Below are 19,447 nucleotides of genomic sequence, written 5' to 3' on the forward strand. Positions count from 1 at the left end.
ATACCAGGAAAGGGAAAAATTATACCAGGAAGGGGCCAAGGATGAAGACTTTATATCACGATGGTGGATATTATTACTGAATGAGGTCCAGGATGGGGGACATTATTACAGGAAGGGGCCAGGATGGGTGATATTATTGCATTAAGGGCCACAATCGGGGACTTTATTACAGGATGGGGACATTTTACATGAGAGGGGAAACACATATGAGGTCTTCACAGGATCTAGAATGCTGTAAGGGACCATACATCTGACAAATATGCAGGTGGGGGCCCAGGTTAACTTTTTCTCACTGGGACACATCGGCCTCTACTTAAGCCACTGGGTAGATCTCTATATTGTCCATTATATCTATTACTAGCTGAAGATCCTGGCGCTGCACGGGCATAGAAACTAACTGTGGTTAGTTATAGCAAACTATAATTATCCTCCATTACATAGTCCCGTACCCATATACCCATCATACATAACCACAATCCCATAGTCCCATGCCCATATACCCATCATACATCCTCCATCCCATAGCCCCATGCCCATATACCCATCATACATATCCTCCATCCCATAGTCCCATGCCCATATACCCATCATACATATTCTCCATCCCATAGTCCCGTGCCCATATACCCATCATACATATTCGCCATCCCATAGTCCCATGCCCATATACCCATCATACACATCCTCCATCCCATAGTCCTGTACCCATATACCCGTCATACATATCCTCCATCCCATAGTCCAGTGCCCATATACCCATCCCACATCCTCCATCCCATAGTCCAGTGCCCATATACCCATCACACATATTCGCCATCCCATAGTCCCATGCCCATATACCCATCATACACATCCTCCATCCCATTGTCCTGTGCCCATATACCCATCATACATCCTCCATCCCATAGTCCCATGCACATATACCCATCATACATCCTCCATCCCATAGTCCCGTGCCCATATACCCATCATACATATTCGCCATCCCATAGTCCCATGCCCATATACCCATCATACACATCCTCCATCCCATAGTCCTGTGCCCATATACCCATCATACATATTCGCCATCCCATAGTCCCATGCCCATATACCCATCATACACATCCTCCATCCCATTGTCCTGTGCCCATATACCCATCATACATCCTCCATCCCATAGTCCCATGCACATATACCCATCATACATCCTCCATCCCATAGTCCCGTGCCCATATACCCATCATACATATTCGCCATCCCATAGTCCCATGCCCATATACCCATCATACACATCCTCCATCCCATAGTCCCGTGCCCATATACCCATCATACATATTCGCCATCCCATAGTCCCATGCCCATATACCCATCATACATCCTCCATCCCATAGTCCCGTGCCCATATACCCATCATACATATTCGCCATCCCATAGTCCCATGCCCATATACCCATCATACACATCCTCCATCCCATAGTCCTGTGCCCATATACCCGTCATACATATCCTCCATCCCATAGTCCAGTGCCCATATACCCATCACACATCTTCCATCCCATAGTCCAGTGCCCATATACCCATCACACATCCTCCATCCCATAGTCAACCATTATGACATCATAATGAGGGGCGGGGCTTGATACACACTTTTTCCCCATTATGTAGATAGGGGCAAAATTGTTTGGTGAATTGGAACGCCCGGGGTTAAAATTTCGCCTCACAACATAGCTTAGGACGCTCTCGGGGTCCAGACGTGTGACTGTGCAAAATTTTGTGGCTGTAGCTGCGACGGTGCGGATGCCAATCCCGGACATACATACACACACTTGAGCTTTATATAATAGACTAGATTATGGCCCAATGCTATCGCATCGGGAGGATGCAATAGCATCACACCTCTTGCCATGTTAACCCTCAACACACACACTCCTCTCACCTTTCACTCCACATACGACCCCTTCTCTCACTCCGTCTCTCATACTCACGCCGTCATCTCGCGAGATTTCGCCGACGCCATCTTGGATCCCGACGGCATCCACGCTGGCGACATGCTCTTGCGGCGATGCCATCTTGAGTATCCCGGGATTTCACGATACTCAAGATGGCGTCGCCGCAAGAACATGTCGCCGGTGTGGAGGACGTCTGGATCCAGGATGGCGCCGGCGGAAGAAGATGTCGGGGATCGTGGATCAGCGGCGATGACGGCGTGAGTATGAGAGACGGAGTGAGAGAAAGGGTCGTATGTGGAGTGAAAGAGTGAGTGGAGATGGTGAAAGGTGAGAGGAGTGTGTGTTGAGTGTGTGTGTTGAGTGTGTGTGTTGAGGGTTAACATGGAAAGAGGTGTGCGGTGACGTCACCAGTTACAACTGGACGGAAGTTGTTACAACCGGAAGCTGCTTAGGGCATCTATTATTATAGATTTATTCATATCACATCATCCCTGAGACATAATTTTCGAAAACTAAAGTCCCATATTATTAATCGTCTACAGTCCAATAGAATATATAATAGATTCACAGTTTTCTTTGCTGCAGATTGAGCAGAGCTCAGTTTTTGAGCTGTGTATAACCCCGCCACAGCTTTATGCTCACATTGTATATTGCGGGAGGCCGGGTTGGACTAGGAGGCACAAGACCAGTTGTCCTGTAGTGATAATCATTTGCTGGTAAAATACTGATTGTATTGAAGCCGTCCAGTAATTGACACATCGCTATAATAAAGGTCTGTGCTTCTACATTATGGTTCTCTCCGATAAGATGGCAAAAGCCTGGTGACAGATTCCCTTTATAGGACTGCCTCGATAATGATGGCATAGTGAATTCCAGACAAGATATTGGATATATATAATATATATTCTTTCTTCTTTTTCATTTTTTTCAGTGGACGGTACTGTTCCTCGCACGTATTCTTGGGATTTCGTCCTATATTTGACAGTTTACGCCTTCTTCATATTAATCATTGGAGCACTCTTTGCTGTCTGCTGTGTCAGCGCACATAGGTAAGTATTGTAAAGGATTATTTATATTGTACATGGGAGTCTGTAAAAATAAATTAGATCTTTATTAAAGACGAGAGGCTCCGACAAAATTCTGCCAAATCATGCAGATTTTATTTAGAGATTCGATTCACAGCAAAATTATTCTTCACAAATTGATTGTTCCCTATTATGGTCTGGGGTCTCCCCAGTCCCAGATCATAATAAATGTAGGATATAAGAAGAAAATAAAGTTCATACATTACCTAGCCCCTCTCCGGAAGTCCCCACTGCTCTCTGGCCGCAACTCCGGCCCAGTGTTGACTCTTGGTTGGGACTTGCATGAGTAGAAACCTTTTGGTGTCCGCTTGTAGCCAAAGTTCCAGCCCAAAGGGAACACTTGGCCAGAGGTGAGGCCCGATGATAGAGTGGAAAACTGGCCATCGGGCATAAAGCAGCGGAAGTCGGTCAGAGAGGCGAGCTCAACTTTTTGCCAGCCCTCTACTGTTCTCGCAAGCTGGCGGCTGCAGCTAGCTTCTACTTTACTTTATTCGCGTGGAGTGAATTAAAAAAAAAATCTGTGTTCTCCAAAATTCTGTGTTTTTAAAATATGAGCAGAATTCAATTCCACTCAAATAAATCCACTCATGTCTAATCTTTATATGACCTTGTGATCCACACATATTGAACTTTCATGTACATGAAAAATTGTTGATAAATACCAACATTTTACTTATTGCCAATGTTTCTACAGAATGTAAGAGACAGAATGAATGAGGAAACATATGAGTCTATATTTCATTCTGCAGAATAAAGATATGTTACCTTGTAATTCACAATACACCTTATATTTTACTATTTTAAAGCTTCTGGAAAGAGGAAAAAGCCAGAAGAAATGGTGAACCTCAATGTTATACTGATGAAGATAGCTTTATATCTAGTTTCTATTATGGTAAGTACAGCCTAACCTGTCTGACACTAAGGCCGGGGTCACACTGGCGAGGAATACGGCCGAGTGAGAGGCGCTAAAAGCCCGCATTAGACACGGACCAATGATTCTCTATGAGGTCCCTCGCACCAGCCGTATATTTCTCCTCCGTATCCTACGCTCCGTGCCACTCGCAGCATGCTGCGATTGTCAGCGTTCTACGCCCGTAGTACGCCAATGCAAGTCTATGGGTGCGCAAAAAATACGGATTACACACGGACCACACGTGTGACTTGCGAGAAATACGCACCCGGTGTCTTTTAGCAAAGCCGGCAATTCAGTGCGCGATACAGTAAACTCACACTGACAGGTTTAATAAAGAAACGAAAGAATAGATATATACACATAGAATCGAAAAAAGAAGAAATATGCAGCACTCACCGATAAAGCTGAAAAACTGTGCGTCTTTATTTCGCATAAATTCCATCAAATGTGTGGACATGCAGGACGTTAGAGGAATGCTAGGGGAGGGAGGTGCCGGACAACGGCCGTTTCGCGATTACTCGCTTCTATGGGTCCAGGTTATTTTGCGTTGGTTAGTGTGACCCCGGCCTAAAGCAGTTCTCCAGGATAAGAAAAACAACTGTGCTTTCAAAATCTGCAGCTTGTTCATGGTATTGCAGCTCTATACCATTCCCTTCACCGCAGCGGAGCTGCAATACCAGGCACAACCTGTAGACAGGGGTGGTCTTGTTTTTCAACAAACCAGTTATATTTTTTTTCTAACCCTGGACAAGACTATAAAATCTATATGCACATAGTTATTTTTTTGCTTTTTTATAACTTGGCAACAGTCCGCTTTATGACGTAGTGACTTACTCTGGGGACATTTGATATGTAATTAATAGAAGAACATCCTTCAAAAATGGTCTATGATCAGCAGAATCTTTGAAACCACATCACATTTGAAGTTACTTTGAGGAGCATTTAATACAGAAAATACCCAACAGTGACACCATTCTAAAAACTGCCCCCCTCAAAGTGCTCAAAACCAAATTTAAAAAGTTTATCAACCCTTCAGGTGCTTCACAAGAACTAAACCAATGAGGAAGAAAAAAAAAAAGAAAACTTTACTTTTTTCCCCACAAAAATGTTACTTCAGCCCCAATTTTTTCATTTCAAAGGCGAACAGGAGAAAATGCACCGTAAAATTGGTTGTGCCCTTTCTCCTTAGTACTCCGACAACCCATATGTGGTAGAGAACTACTGTTTGGGTTCACGTCAGAGATCAGAAGGGAAGGAGCACCGTTTGACTTTTGGGATGCAAAGTTGTCTGGAATCGATAGTGGACTCCATGTCGCGTTTGGAGATCCCCTGAGGTGCCTAAATGGTGGGAATTCCACAAAAGTGACCACAAGAAGACTTTATTCTGCAGTTTGGTGTGATTACGGTGATACCAGATTTATAGCCGGCTTTTATGTTTGGCTGCTATTTTATTCCACTTTTTCTTTGGTGGTATTAAGAAATAGAACAGTTTTTTGGCCCTGTGTGGTTTTTTTACGGTGTGCACTGAAGGGGTTAACTAGTGTGACTGTTTTATAGGTCAGGTCGTTTTGGACATGGCGATGCCAAATATGTGTACTTTTTAAATTTTTACATAAATATACGTATTTATTGGTTTAAAATTTTTTAAATTTACCTTTTGACTTAGTCTAAAATATAAATGGGATTTAAATTGTTATTTTTTTGATCATTTGTCTTGTGCATTGCAATATACATGTATTGTAAAGCATAAGACCTGCTAGCTTTACACTGGCAGATCGCCTATTAGACTCAGCTGGTGACTGAATTCAGCAGGCCCCCGGAGCTGGCAGACCCGGCGGTCACATGATGCTATGACAATTCTCGGCTCCCCCATGATGACATCGCGGGAGCGCCGTAGAGATAAGTGAAGGAACGCTCTCCCTCTGAGTCTCCTAAATGCCGCTATCGCCATTGATTGCGGCATCTAGACGGTAACTAAGGGTTAACATCATGGGGACCTGATCCAATCAGGTCACGATGATGACACCTGTCAGACCTATCACTCTGCACTGGAATAGCAGTGCTTGCAGTACCCTGGGGGTCATGAGCGCTGCGGGACCACCGACCATGTCATGACGAACATCGGTGCTGCACAGAGCCCGGCAAGAGTCAACGTTTATCTACAGTGGACGGTCGTGAAGCTGTTAAAGTATCTTGTCAGTAAAGGAGCAGTAGATGTAATAATCTATAAGAAACATGGAGAATATTTTAATTTAAAAAATTATGATTTCTTTGATCTCTTTAACAGCACCAATGGTCAAAAAGAGAGGAGTCCTTGAGAACACCGACATCTCTACTCCCGATCCAGATCATGTGGTCATCAATATTGAAACAGATAAGGATGTGGCCATCTCCTCTGACAGTAAGTTCTCAGGGCTTTTATGACATATTTCTAATTTACAAAAGAGCTTAATAAAAGCAGTATTAACGCTTTTTTTTACATTGCTATCACTGTCCCCATTGGGGCTTACAATCAAGATTCCGAATCAGTACATCTTTAGAATGTGTGAGGAACCCGGAGGAAACCCACACAAACTCCTTGCAAATGTTGTCCTTCGTGGGATTTTAACCCAGGACCTCAGTGCTGCAAGGCTGTAGTGCTAACCACTGAGCCAATGTTTCAATGTTTTTTTTCAATAAACATATGGAAGCTTTTGTTTGGGGAAGGTTTTAATACTAATTTCAATATTGTACATTAAAGGAAAACATGAGGACAAAACAAAAATTGTGACTGATGACGCCAATCATGCACCTATGTTGGAAAAGAGAGAGATTCTCGAAAGCACCATGATCCCTATGCCTGATGCCGATGATGAAGTAATCAATATGGGCCCAGATGAGGACGTGGTCACCACCTCTGACAGTAAGTTAATTTTGTCTTGTCCCTGATAGAAAAGATTGCTGACTTCACCCGCTCAAAAACCTACAAAACAGCTGTTATTTTAACTTTCTTTGTTTGCATAAACACTTTATAGCAGTATGATATCGATTTGCAGTTTAAAGAGGACTTTTCACCAAAGTTTTATGGTTGAACTGGTCACATGATGTAATAGTGACTGCAGAGTGAAATAAAACTATTTTGTTATTTTTTTTATTTTTGCATCAGACATTAGTGTGATGATGACTGATGCATCTCTGGACAGACAGTGTGGGGAAAAGGCAGGTTGGCAGAGATGGGGTGACTGTGCTATCAAAGAAGGATGATAGCTGATGGAAGGGTTTGTAATGTGACACAGATAACCTCAGTTGTGCTGCCTCTACCTCCACACCGACTCATGCAGAAGGTTATAGATGTTAATATTTTGATAGATCGGGCATTTATGAACGCATCAATACCAAATATGTGTATATTGTTTTTCTGTTATTGCTTAATTTTGAATGGGGCAAAAGGGGGTGATTTAGACTTTTTTTTAGTACTTTTAATATTTTTACAAACTTTCTTTTTTAAAATTTTTTATTTGCTTCAATAGTCTGTTTAGGAGACTTGAAGCTGGAATCATCTGTTCTCTTCAACCTTACTATCTGTAGCAGAATTGATTATTTGCTACAAGCGCTGGCCATAGGGCGGCGTTCATAGTAGATCAGCAATGACAACCACAGGGGTCTCTTGCAGACCCCGGGTTGTCATGCTATCCCATTGGCACCTTGTATTCATGGGATGGGCGCGCCGATGGGCGAGATTAATGACGTGCTTCCGACATGGCCATGATAAATGCCGCCGCTGGAGATTCACAGTAGCATTTAACAGGTTAACAGCCACGGGTGGATTGTGATTACACCCACGGCTGTTAGGGGCACATGTCGGCTGATCAGATCAGCTCATGTGCCTGAAAACATGAGGCCTCAGAATAGTAGCCTGCATGTAATGCAGGGACATGACCTATGATATTTAAACTTCTGCTCTTTCTGGGATTTGCGGTCCAGTGGGCAGTCCTATCCGTGATTGACAGACCTTTGTATAGACACTTGTGCAAAGACATATGTCAGTCACTGATAGTACCGCCGATTGGCCCAAAAATCCAAGAAAAAGCAATGGAATCAATGAATAAAACACAGGTAATACTAAATGTTTTATCACAGAACTACATCAATCTACTCATCCCCTGATCTATTATATGATGTTTGGAGATTGGACTGTGTTTTCATGGTGACAATATGCCTTTAAAGTCATTTCCTAGTATGCTAGGGGTCTCCAACCCCAGGCTGACTGTAGAGAAGAATCAATGTCCTTTTCATGATCAACTAGTCTCACTAACAGTGTATTTTACAGAACAAGAAGAGGACGAAGAACATATTCCACCTCCTCCGCCTGTTTCACGAATTACACCTCAAGTTTCTGATATCTGGGTGGAACTTAAAGCCCGTCTCAGCCAAATCCAACAGTAAGTTCTTAAGACTTAAATATATGTTTAATGATATACAGTATGTTATGTTCTAGCATTAACAGGCAGTGGGATAACTAATTAGAAATTTATCACTGAAGAGCTAAATATTCATAAGAATATTTTTATTTGTGCAAGCTAAAGCTTCAGACTGGGAGCCAAAACAGGTCTTTGTAAGGAGTCTAGCTGGTACCAGAAATATATGGTTTCCATACTGGTTCTGTTAGTTTCTAAAATCCATTTCCTTTTAATAAGAGACTAATGAATAATCTAGTAGTCAATCTGTCAGAGGATGGCCTGTAAGGCTAGGATCACTTCACTGAGTGTAAAGACTAGAGCTGTAATATAATGTAAGAAGTCTCTTCAGAGAGTCTGTGGACATGAACACTAGTGTCACCTATTCAAAGTAGCAATCTTAAAAGGCAAAGACGACTCTTTAAAAAAACCTTGGCACATAACATAGGATAAGAAGCCAAAGCAGAAATTCCCTTTGCAGATGTGTTTCAGGGTGTTTGCTTCTCTTCTGTGCAAAGCAGGAGATCTGATTTTCCTGAATGAGAGACCTCTGAGATGGGGTTTAAGGGTTTAGGTTTTTCCTTGTGGACAAATCTTCCCTAGAAATTTGAGAGAGTTCTTGTCCTTTTCCTCTCTGAATAGGCTATTTACTTATTCAAATTCCACGGGACGCATTGCATGGCCTTTAAGTCTCCCTATGCTTGTTGTTCTCCACAAACAATATTATCTGGAAATAATCAATGACATATAAACTTTTCCAGCTGCCTTGCTCAATATAATCTGTCTCCATATCCGTATAGTCATCTTTAATGTTGTGACATTTCTATTGTAGGTGAGGCAGAGCGGGGTCTCGCTGTGAACCCACAATTGACATGGGATCCAGCTAGAGACGACTTTACATCAGCAAAAAGAGGCAGATTCCGGGCTCGGTTTCTGTTCTCCCCCACTGGATGTGGCATTACTGGACATTCTGCAGCTAGACCCACTCACAAAACCAGTGAGTTTCCTACTGCACAACGAGGCAGATTCCGGGCTCGGTTTCTGTTCTCCACCACTGAATTCGACATTACTGGACATTTCTGCAGATAGATGCAACCAGTGAGTTTCCTATTGCACAACGAGGCAGATTCCGGGTTTGGTTTCTGTTCTCCACCACTGAATATGGCATTACTGGACATTTCTGCAGCTAGACCCACTCACTGAACGAGTGAGTTTCCTACTGCACAACGAGGCAGATTCCAGGCTCGGTTTCTGTTCTCCACCACTGAATTTGACATTACTGGACAATTCTGCAGATAGACGCAACCAGTGAGTTTCCTACTGCACAACGAGGCAGATTCCGGGTTCGGTTTCTGTTCTCCACCACTGAATATGGCATTACTGGACATTTCTGCAGCTAGACCCACTCACTGAATGAGTGAGTTTCCTACTGCACGAGGCAGATTCCAGGCTCGGTCTCTGCTCTCTACCACTGAATATGGCATTACTGGACATTTCTGCAGCTAGACCCACTCACTGAATGAGTGAGTTTCCGACTGCAAAAGAGGCAGATTCCGGGCTCGGTTTCTGTTCTCCACCACTAAGTTCGACATTACTGGACATTTCTGCAGATAGACGCAACCAGTGAGTTTCCTACTGCACAACAAGGCAGATTCCGGGTTCGGTTTCTGTTCTCCACCACTGAATATGGCATTACAGGACACTGCTGCAGCTAGACCCACTCACTGAACGAGTGAGTTTCCTACTGCACAACGAGGCAGATTCCGGGCTCGGTTTCTGGTCTCCACCACTAAATTCGACATTACTGGACATTTCTGCAGCTAGATGAAACCAGTGAGTTTCCTACTGCACAATAAGGCAGATTCCAGGCTCGGCCTCTGTTCTCATCAATGAACAACCAAAGCCTAAGGGAAAGGCAGTCCTTCAGCCATGGTTCCCTAGAGGTTTCCACCATTGGTGGTTTTTCCTTTCCTGAGTGCTGAAGGTTGACTCTTCGTGAGTCAAGGGCCCCTTATCATCATGGCCACATTTTAAGTATATTATATGGCTTCTATGAGAACTTTTACATCAAACACCTTGAATTAAGTTAATAAAGAAGTCAGTGAATAATATGTAGAAGTGTATCTGAGCCTCTATGGATCTTTATACCACAGCAGTATATACATAGCATTGTGAGGAGGGATTATTTTGTATACTCATTGCACACATGGCTGCTTATAAGCATATTTTCTTACTAAGAAGTAAATTGGGGTACATTCGTGTTGTGCTTAAAAATAAAGATTTAAATATAGAACTGGTTGTAGATCAGTCTAGGTGGCATTATATACTTTGATGTTGCTATAACATAAATTGCACAGTATCCAAAGAGTAACTGTGGCGCCCTTGCGATCTCAGTCACCACAGTGTACTGCACTTCATTCAGAGGTGTGGTACTATGCCCTCAAGTAAGGAAGGGGCACTGCCAGGACTCACACACCCAGCATCCAACACTAGTCCTCATCTGGCCAGGTGGAGTTAAGTAGAGGGTGTGGGTGGAGGAAGTTAGAGTGTGGTAAGCAGAGAGTTATTAATCTAGAGGAACAGTCTAGAAGGGAAGATGAGTGCAGCTTGGTCCCAGACTACTGGAAGAGAAGCAAGAGGGAAGAAAAGGCTCCAGTAGTGGAGAGGAAGAAGAGGTCTCAGGGGCACGGATAGTGAGAATCCATCCGTGGGGCCCATATCCACCTGCCCCTCACCAGGTAGAGGGACCAGGTGGCACTAAGGGGACCAGCCCCAAAATTAGTGGAGAAACTAAGGACTCAGCTAGGAAACAGGAGGCTGCAGTATTTGCAGGTGCTGCAGCCACATCCATACATATTCACTAAAAAGGCACACATATAGGATCCAGGGGCCTGATCGTCGCCCGACAAGATCAGTCTGCTGGCTCGGGACACTGTGTATGAAGACGCAGGGCAGGAGAGGTGGTAGCCAGCATACTGAGACGGCCAGGAAAGGAACATCTAAGGAAGCCCTGGCAACGTGCACCCCAAGCTACCCGAGAGTTGTCTGGACCACTATCCCTGAGGACATATCACCACCAGCTGGGGTTTGTACCATCTGAACTGTAATACTTATGAAAACTGCACTTTGCTGTGTCCTCCAATTTATTGCTGCATTACTAGCCCTGCACTACAACCACCATCATTCTACACCATAATCTGCCCTGGGGAATAGCTCTGCTGCATTAACATCTACCTCTGTGGACTGAATCTGCAGCGTCGGCTAACACCTTTACTTGCTGAATACCACAGGAGGCGTCACAAACTTTCATAAACTTAATCATCCCCTTATTCTTTTCATTGCACGCCCAGGGCTACGGACTGGGTTACAGCTGACGTGACATCCCATTTAAGAAATGACCGGCCCGGTACCGAGTATCCCAGCCCTTGCGGGTGTTGCATAACCATCATTTTAATTTTTATTTTGTTAATAGTGCAAATGAAAATCATGAACTTTGCAATATATCTTATCAAAGAAATTTACTTCTTCCCCCTGGACTGATCTTTCAATCTCAATTTAATCAAAATTCTACCAAACCTGTATTCAGTTGTAATGGGGTGGTAAATGGAAGATGCATTCAGTCAACATTGCACAGCACCTGCAAGTAAATGCCGCCATCTGCTGGTTGCACTGGATTGGCAGGAACTAAAGGACAGAGAGTGTGTTCCCTGGAGGGAATAATTTTGGGGGGGAACAGCGGGTCAGGTGACAGCTGTGGCACGGTTGCTAACTATAAAAGACCGGGACGGCGAAGCACAAGTCAGTTGACGCCAGGATGTGAAAGAAAGAGGATATGTGGGCAAAAAAACGGGCTCCTGTACAACATTGTGCTCATTGTACCTCAGAGCGGTCTGATCCTGGGGACGCCTCGACTACCTAGTTCAAGCACCGAAGACAGACTTTGTAGGTCAAGCTCTAAAAGTCAGATGTTGATCGCCGGCCAAAGAAAAACACCTGTCATTCCTAAGTGAAGACACTGAGTGAACAGAGTTGTTACTTCCAATTTAGACATATGTTACAGGGTGTGAGCAGGGGCCATGCTTCATGGATCAAAGATATCCAGCGCGAGGAGCACGCTGTGTACAAAGTGACTCACAAATTTAGGTAAAAAAATGTAGGAGTTTTTTAATTAGCCGGAGACTGCAAGAGGAGTTTCACCCATACAGTAGTTTTCTCCCACATATGGGGTATCAGCGTACTCAGGACAAATTGGACAACAACTTTTGGGGTCCAATTTCTCCTGTTACCCTTGGGAAAATAAAAAAAAATTGGATCTGATATTTAACTTTTTTCACAAAAAAATTCCGTTCATTTTTTTTTTTAAACATTCCAAAAATTCCTGTGAAGGACCTGAAGGGTTAATAAACTTCTTGAATGTGGTTTTGAGTACCTTGAGGGGTGCAGTTTGTAGAATGGTGTCACTTTTGGGTATTTTCTATCATATAGACCACTCAAAGTGACTTCAAATGTGATGTGGTCCGTAAAAATAAAATGATGTTGCAAAAATGAGAAATCACTGGTCAACTTTTAACCCTTATAACTTCCTAACAAACAAAAAAATGTGGTTCCAAAATTGTGCTGATGTAAAGTAAACATATGGGAAATGTTACTTACTATGTATTTTGTGTGCCGTATCTCTGTGATTTAAGGGCATGAAAATTCAAAGATGGAAAATTGCAAAATTTTCACCAAATTTCCTTTTTTTCACAAATAAACACAAGTCATATCAAAGAAAGAGGGATTTTGGGTTCTTACCGTAAAATCTTTCTTGGAGCCTTCATTGGGGGACACAGATGACCATGGGGTATGCTGCTGCTGCTAGGAGGCTGATACTATGCAAAACAAGAAACTTAGCTCCTCCCCGGCAGTATACAACCACCGACAGGCACCAAGCACCTCAGTTGGTGAAAAAAGCAGTAGGAGAAGCAACCAAAACCATAAACATATGTACCAACTCAACAAGGGACTCTCAGACCCAACACGGTACTGATTAAACAGGGCGGGTGCTGTGTCCCCCAATGAAGACTCCAAGAAAGAGATTTTACGGTAAGAACCCAAAATCCCTCTTTATCGCCTTATTGGGGGACACAGATGACCATGGGACGTTCCAAAGCAGTCCCGAGGGTGGGAACAGCAATAAAGGAACGAAATAAGGAAGGGCTTAAGTCGGTCGATGCGCCACCGCCGCCTGCAGCACCTTCCTACCAAGAGCTGCATCAGACGAGGCCTGGGTATGAACCCTGTAGAAACTCGCGAAGGTGTGCAAAGATGACCAGGTCGCGGCTCTGCAAAGTTGTAAGGCTGAAGCCTGGTGTCGCACAGCCCAAGAAGCCCCTACAGCTCGGGTGGAGTGGGCTTTCACCCCCGGAGGAGGCCGTTTCTCCTGAAGACGATAGGCTTCCAGGATGGTAGACCGAATCCAACGAGCAATTGTGGACTTGGAGGCCGGAAGACCTTTCCGGCGACCCTCAGAAATGACCAACAAGGAATCAGATTGGCGAAAGGAAGCGGTCCTGGCAAGGTAAACACGCAAGGCTCTCACTACATCCAGTTTGTGGAGCGACTTTTCCAGAGGATGAGCAGGCGCAGGACAAAATGATGGAAGGACGATATCTTCGTTAATGTGAAAGGGGGATACCACTTTTGGAAGGAAAGAAGGAACTGGCCTGAGAACAACCTTATCTTGGTGGAGGATAAGGTAAGGAGAACGACAGGATAAGGCCGCCAGCTCAGAAACTCTCCTGATGGAAGTAATGGCGATCAGAAAAGCCACCTTCCATGAAAGAAAAGACAGAGGGATGTCCTGAATCGGCTCGAACGGCGCCTTCTGGAGAGCGCCAAGAACAAGATTGAGATCCCATGGATCTATCGGAGAACGATGAGGAGGAGCCACATGGGCGACTCCTTGGAGAAAGGTCTTCACTTGCGGTAAGGAAGCCAGATCCATCTGGAAGAGGATTGCTAGGGCAGATACCTGGCCTTTGAGAGTACTGAGGGATAGTCCCGCATCCAAGCCGGATTGGAGGAAACCAAGAATGGAAGGAATTGAGAACGATAGTGGAAAAACATCGTTTTCGTCACACCAGCGAAAAAAGGCCTTCCAGTACCTATGGTAAATGCGGGAAGAAGCAGGCTTCCGAGCCTTAATCAAGGTCTGAATGACCCGGTTGGAAAACCCTGATTCCTTCAGAATCGCGGCCTCAACGGCCATGCCATTAAACTCAGAGATTGAGAACTCTGGTGGTAAAGGGGGCCTTGCGAGAGAAGATCTGGACGGTCTGGAAGCCTCCAGGGGACGTCCGTGAGCATGTTCACCAGCTCCGCGTACCAAGGTCGTCTCGGCTAGTCTGGAGCCACTAAGATGACCGGGATGCCCTCTGACTTTATCTTTTTGACCACTCTTGGGATTAGGGCAAGCGGAGAAAACAGGTAAGGTAGGTGGAACTGGGACCACGGGATTACTAGGGCGTCGTAACCGACGGCTAATGGATCCCTGGACCTGGCTACAAAGTGAGGAACCTTGTTGTTCATCCGAGAGGCCATGAGATCGACGTCCGGGGTGCCCCAGCGCTGGCATATCTGACTGAAGACTGTGGGATGAAGGGACCATTCGCCTGACGCTAGCCCTTGGCGACTCAAGAAGTCGGCTGCCCAGTTTTCCACCCCTGGAATGTGAACGGCGGAAATCGCCGGCACGTGACGCTCTGTCCAATGAAGTATCCTTGCCACTTCCGACATCACCTGCCTGCTGCGAGTACCGCCCTGGTGGTTTATGTACGCCACGGCCGTGGCGTTGTCTGACTGAATGCGGACCGGCTCGCCTACTAGAAGATGCTGCCAACGAAGGAGAGCGAGGAAGATTGCCCTGATCTCCAGAAGGTTGATGGGCAGAAGAGTCTCCTGGGCGTTCCAACGCCCTTGGGCCGTTCTCTGACAGAAGACCACCCCCCATCCTAGGAGACTGGCATCGGTGGTGATGACCTGCCACCGAGGCGGGAGAAAGGATCTTCCGCGGAGAAATGACATCGACAACGTCCACCAAGTTAGCGATTGTTTGACTCTGAGCGGAAGAAGAATGGGGCAATCCAGAGAAAACGAGGTCTTGTCCCAGACTGACAGGAGGAACAGCTGGAGAGGGCGAGAGTGGAATTGTGCAAATGGCACTGCTTCCATAGAGGCCACCATCCTCCCCAGGACTCTCATGCAGGACCGAAGGGACATGACCCTCGAGCGCCGAAGGGACTGGATCCCCTTGCGAAGGGTTGAAAACTTGTCCCTCGGTAAGAACACTCGGGCCAGATTCGTATCGAACTCCATGCCCAGAAAGGTCAGTCGCTGGGTAGGGCACAGAGTGGACTTGTCCTTGTTGACTATCCATCCCAGGCGTCCGAGGGCATCCAAGGTTATGTGAAGGCTGTGAAGACAGTCTTGTCGGGACGAGCCCTTGATCAGAAGATAGTCCAGGTAAGGGATGATAAGGATCCCTCTGGATCGAAGGATGGCCATGACTGTTGCCATCACCTTCGTGAAGACACGAGGGGCGGAGGCTAGGCCGAAGGGAAGGGCCGCGAACTGATAATGGTTGTTCTGAATCGCAAAGCGGAGGTATCTCTGATGCTGGCGAGAAATGGGGATGTGGAGGTAGGCATCCTGTATATCGACCGAGCAGAGAAACTCTCCGGGCTCCATTGAGGCTATTACCGAACGCAGAGACTCCATCTTGAAATGGCGGATCTTCACGTGGCGATTGAGCCGTTTGAGGTCCAAAATTGGGCGAAGTGAGCCGTCCTTTTTTGGGACTACAAAGAGATTCGAGTAGAACCCTAAAAACCGCTCGTTTGTAGGAACGGGAACGATGACCCCGGCGGAAAGGAGAGAGGAGACGGCCTGAAGGAACCCTGGAACCTGTGATCGCTGTTTTGGGGATCGGGACAGACAGAAACGACTGTTTGGGAGGGAAGAAAACTCGATTCTGTATCCGGACGTGATGATTTCCCTGACCCAAGAGTCGTCGACAACGGATAGCCACGCGTCCTTGAAAAAGGAAAGTCTGCCTCCCACCCTGGAAAGCTTTCCAGGTGGGGGTGACCCGTCACTTAGATGAAAACCTTCCGGATCGAGCGCCTGAGGACCTGGAAGGCTGACCCCTGGATCTCCAGCGAGGGGCTGGCTTATACGATGGCTTTCTCCGGTCATTGGAAGCAGTGTTAGGGTCCTGCTGGGATGAACCGTCTGTGGGAGAGAAGGGGCGAAAGGACCTAAAAGGCCGAGAAGCCCTCTTGTTAAAGAACCTCTTAGGACGGGACTGAGGAAGGGAAGTGCTCTTTCCACCCGTGGCATCCGAGATTAACTGATCCAGCTTGGCGCCAAAGAGCCTAGTGCCGTGAAATGCCAGGTTGGTGAGTGACTTCTTTGAGGTAGTATCCGCATTCCAAGACTTCAACCAAAGAATGCGGCGTATTGCCACAATGTTGCTGTTAGCTCTAGCAACGCACCCTGCCGCGTCCAAGGAGGCGGCCAGAAGGTACTTGCCTGCGTGATTAATTTGGTCTGCTAAATCTGCCAGCTCGTCTTGAGGAGCTGCCGCTGAAACGCCCCTGCGCAGAATTTTTGCCCAAGCCGAAATGGCTTTCGCCACCCAAGCGGAAGCGAAGATAGGGCATAGGGATGCACCGGATGCCTCAAAGATAGAGTCGTTGGCTAAGTCTATTTGCCTGTCTGATGGGTCCTTGAGAGAAGCTCCGTCCGGAAGGGAAAGGACCGTCTTAGAGGAAATACGAGAAACTGGTGGATCTACCTCGGGAGCTTTGGTCCATTTCGTGACTAGCTCCGCATCAAAGGGATAAAGTACATCTAAGTACTTGCGGCCTGAGAAACGTTTCTCAGGATGTTGCCAGTGGTTGGCTAAGGAAGTGTCGAAATCCTTATTAGGGAAGGTTCGAGATGGAGGCCTTGCCTTCTTAAGGGAAACAGAGCATTCCTGAGGGGGGGGGCCTTATCCTCCTTAATCTTGAGTGTTTGGCATATAGCCAATATGAGACTATCTACCATCTCCCGAGTTCTAGCTATGTCGTCCGCCTCTGAGTCTGATCCAGATAGTGAATCCTCGTCTGACCCCGGATCGTCTGCCGATGAGGGGGACGAGGAGCGTAGCCTGAGAGAAGCAGAGGGACCCTGCGAACCGGAGGAAGAGCCAGACAGGTCCCGCTTCCTAGAGCCCCGACTTGGTCTGTCCGTCTGAGGGACACGGTCCGGTGCTGGCGACTCACCATGCGAGGCGGTCGGTGCACAGGTGACAGCAGATAACTGAGGTAACCGCTCTAAGACCTTGACCAGCGATTGAGACACCTTTGTCAGCTCAGAAACTGACTGAGACATCGCCACGGCCCACTCCGGGGGTGGGGTGGTCTCCGCCCGGGGTTCGGAGTGCTCCTGAGGGGCCGACATGGTGGAAGGGCTGCGGGAGAGGCAGAGGGGAGACGACTGACCCGAAGCCCACTTCTTTTTACAGCGCGCGCAGGCGTAGTGAGTAGCGGTGGGTCTGGAGCAGAAGGCCCTTGCGGGGTTGTGCATAAGTCTCAGTGGCAGAAAAAACACAGCCTGAGGAAACTGCAGGGGGGGGGGGGGGGAGCTAAGTTAGGTGCCAGGGATAGTCAGCGTCTAGCCTACCGAGGAACATAAGCGATGTGTCCCCCAGACGAAGTCCGGAGAGAAGGAGGAAGAAGATCGGCAATCCAGGAAGAAACGCTGGCGGTGGGCGGGGCTAAGCCACCGCACGGCGCGATTGGCTGAGACCCCAGAGGGGAGGGGGACGGCCAAAGACAGTGACAGGGCTGAAGTGAAAGCAGCCCTGAGATAGGCTGAAAAAGCGCACGGGGAAAGCGCGCGCAGGGAGAGGGAGGAACTTTTGAAAATGAAAGTGAAAGTGCTCCCTCACTTTCACTAGCGACGGCGCGCCCAGGCTTGAAAGCGCTCCCTCCCTGTAGCTGATGAGGACGGGGAGCGCTGATGGAGGGAGCGCTGACGGAGGAAGCGCGCCCCCCCCGCGACAAGAGGGACGCGCGCCTGTCAGAGCGCTGGTTCAAGGGGCGGGAAATTCAAAAGGAGGAGAGGTACTCTGCTGTCCTAGACTGGCCTGTGAGCGCAGGGCTGCAGGGAACATTCAGAAAAACATACCTGATGTCCCTGAAGAGGCTGACCACAGGGGACCGCGATAGAACACAGGTCGCTGGGAGAGGTGATCCTCAGTACCCGCACCGCCGTATGGTGCAGAAGACGGCGCCAATCCCCGTGTCAGGGGAAACGTCACCGCTGGCGACCGCCGTCTTCCTCTCAGCCCTGTCCTGGGAGAGGGGTGAGGAGGGGAATCGGCTAGGACCGTCCATCCATGGCCCCTAGTACCCGAGGGTGATAGGGGAAGGTCCTGCCTGCGGGCCTGAGAGTTGCGATGTGGGCGATACCACATTGCTCGCTCAGCCGCATTAATAGGAAAAGCAGGATGAACTCACATCCCGTTTCCTGAGCTGTATCTGAAAAAGAAAGGGGAAATCATTAAAAAAAACACAACAAAAACCTGAAAAGAATAGGATTAAATGCGGATCTGGGGAGATCCCGGTCCGCCTCCTACAGACACTAAGCACAAACTGAGGTGCTTGGTGCCTGTCGGTGGGTGTATACTGCCGGGGAGGAGCTAAGTTTCTTGTTTTGCATAGTGTCAGCCTCCTAGCAGCAGCAGCATACACCCATGGTCATCTGTGTCCCCCAATAAGGCGATAAAGAAATGTTACCACTAACATGAAGTTCAATATGTCACGAGAAAACAATGTCAGAATCACCAGGATGCATGGAAGCGTTCCAGAGTTATGACTTCATAAAGAGACAGTGGTCAGAATGGTAAAAATTGGCCCGGTCATTAGCATGTAAACCACCCTTGAGGGTAAAGGGAATCCGGCAGCCCCTGAACGATTTTATTTTATTATTATGGGCATACAGGTAAGAGAATGGATAGGCCAGTCTTATCTGTATGCCTCATAGTTGTGGTGT

At 46.8% G+C, this 19,447-nt stretch overlaps 1 protein-coding gene across 1 annotated transcript in view; it reads right to left on the reverse strand.

Annotated features, from left to right (window-relative positions):
• Positions 1-2,379: 2,379 nt before the first annotated feature.
• The window catches only part of CIAO3 (cytosolic iron-sulfur assembly component 3), a 46,573-nt gene continuing 29,505 nt past the window's right edge, over positions 2,380-19,447 (reverse strand). The window contains exon 12 of the transcript XR_012226517.1: positions 2,380-3,020. The gene's annotated coding sequence lies outside the window, so the exon portion shown is untranslated. The remainder of the gene's footprint in view (positions 3,021-19,447) is intronic.

This window comes from Dendrobates tinctorius, unplaced genomic scaffold, assembly GCF_039654945.1.
Source record: "Dendrobates tinctorius isolate UK_male_01 unplaced genomic scaffold, ASM3965494v1 ptg000257l, whole genome shotgun sequence".
Classification (NCBI taxonomy): domain Eukaryota; kingdom Metazoa; phylum Chordata; class Amphibia; order Anura; family Dendrobatidae; genus Dendrobates; species Dendrobates tinctorius.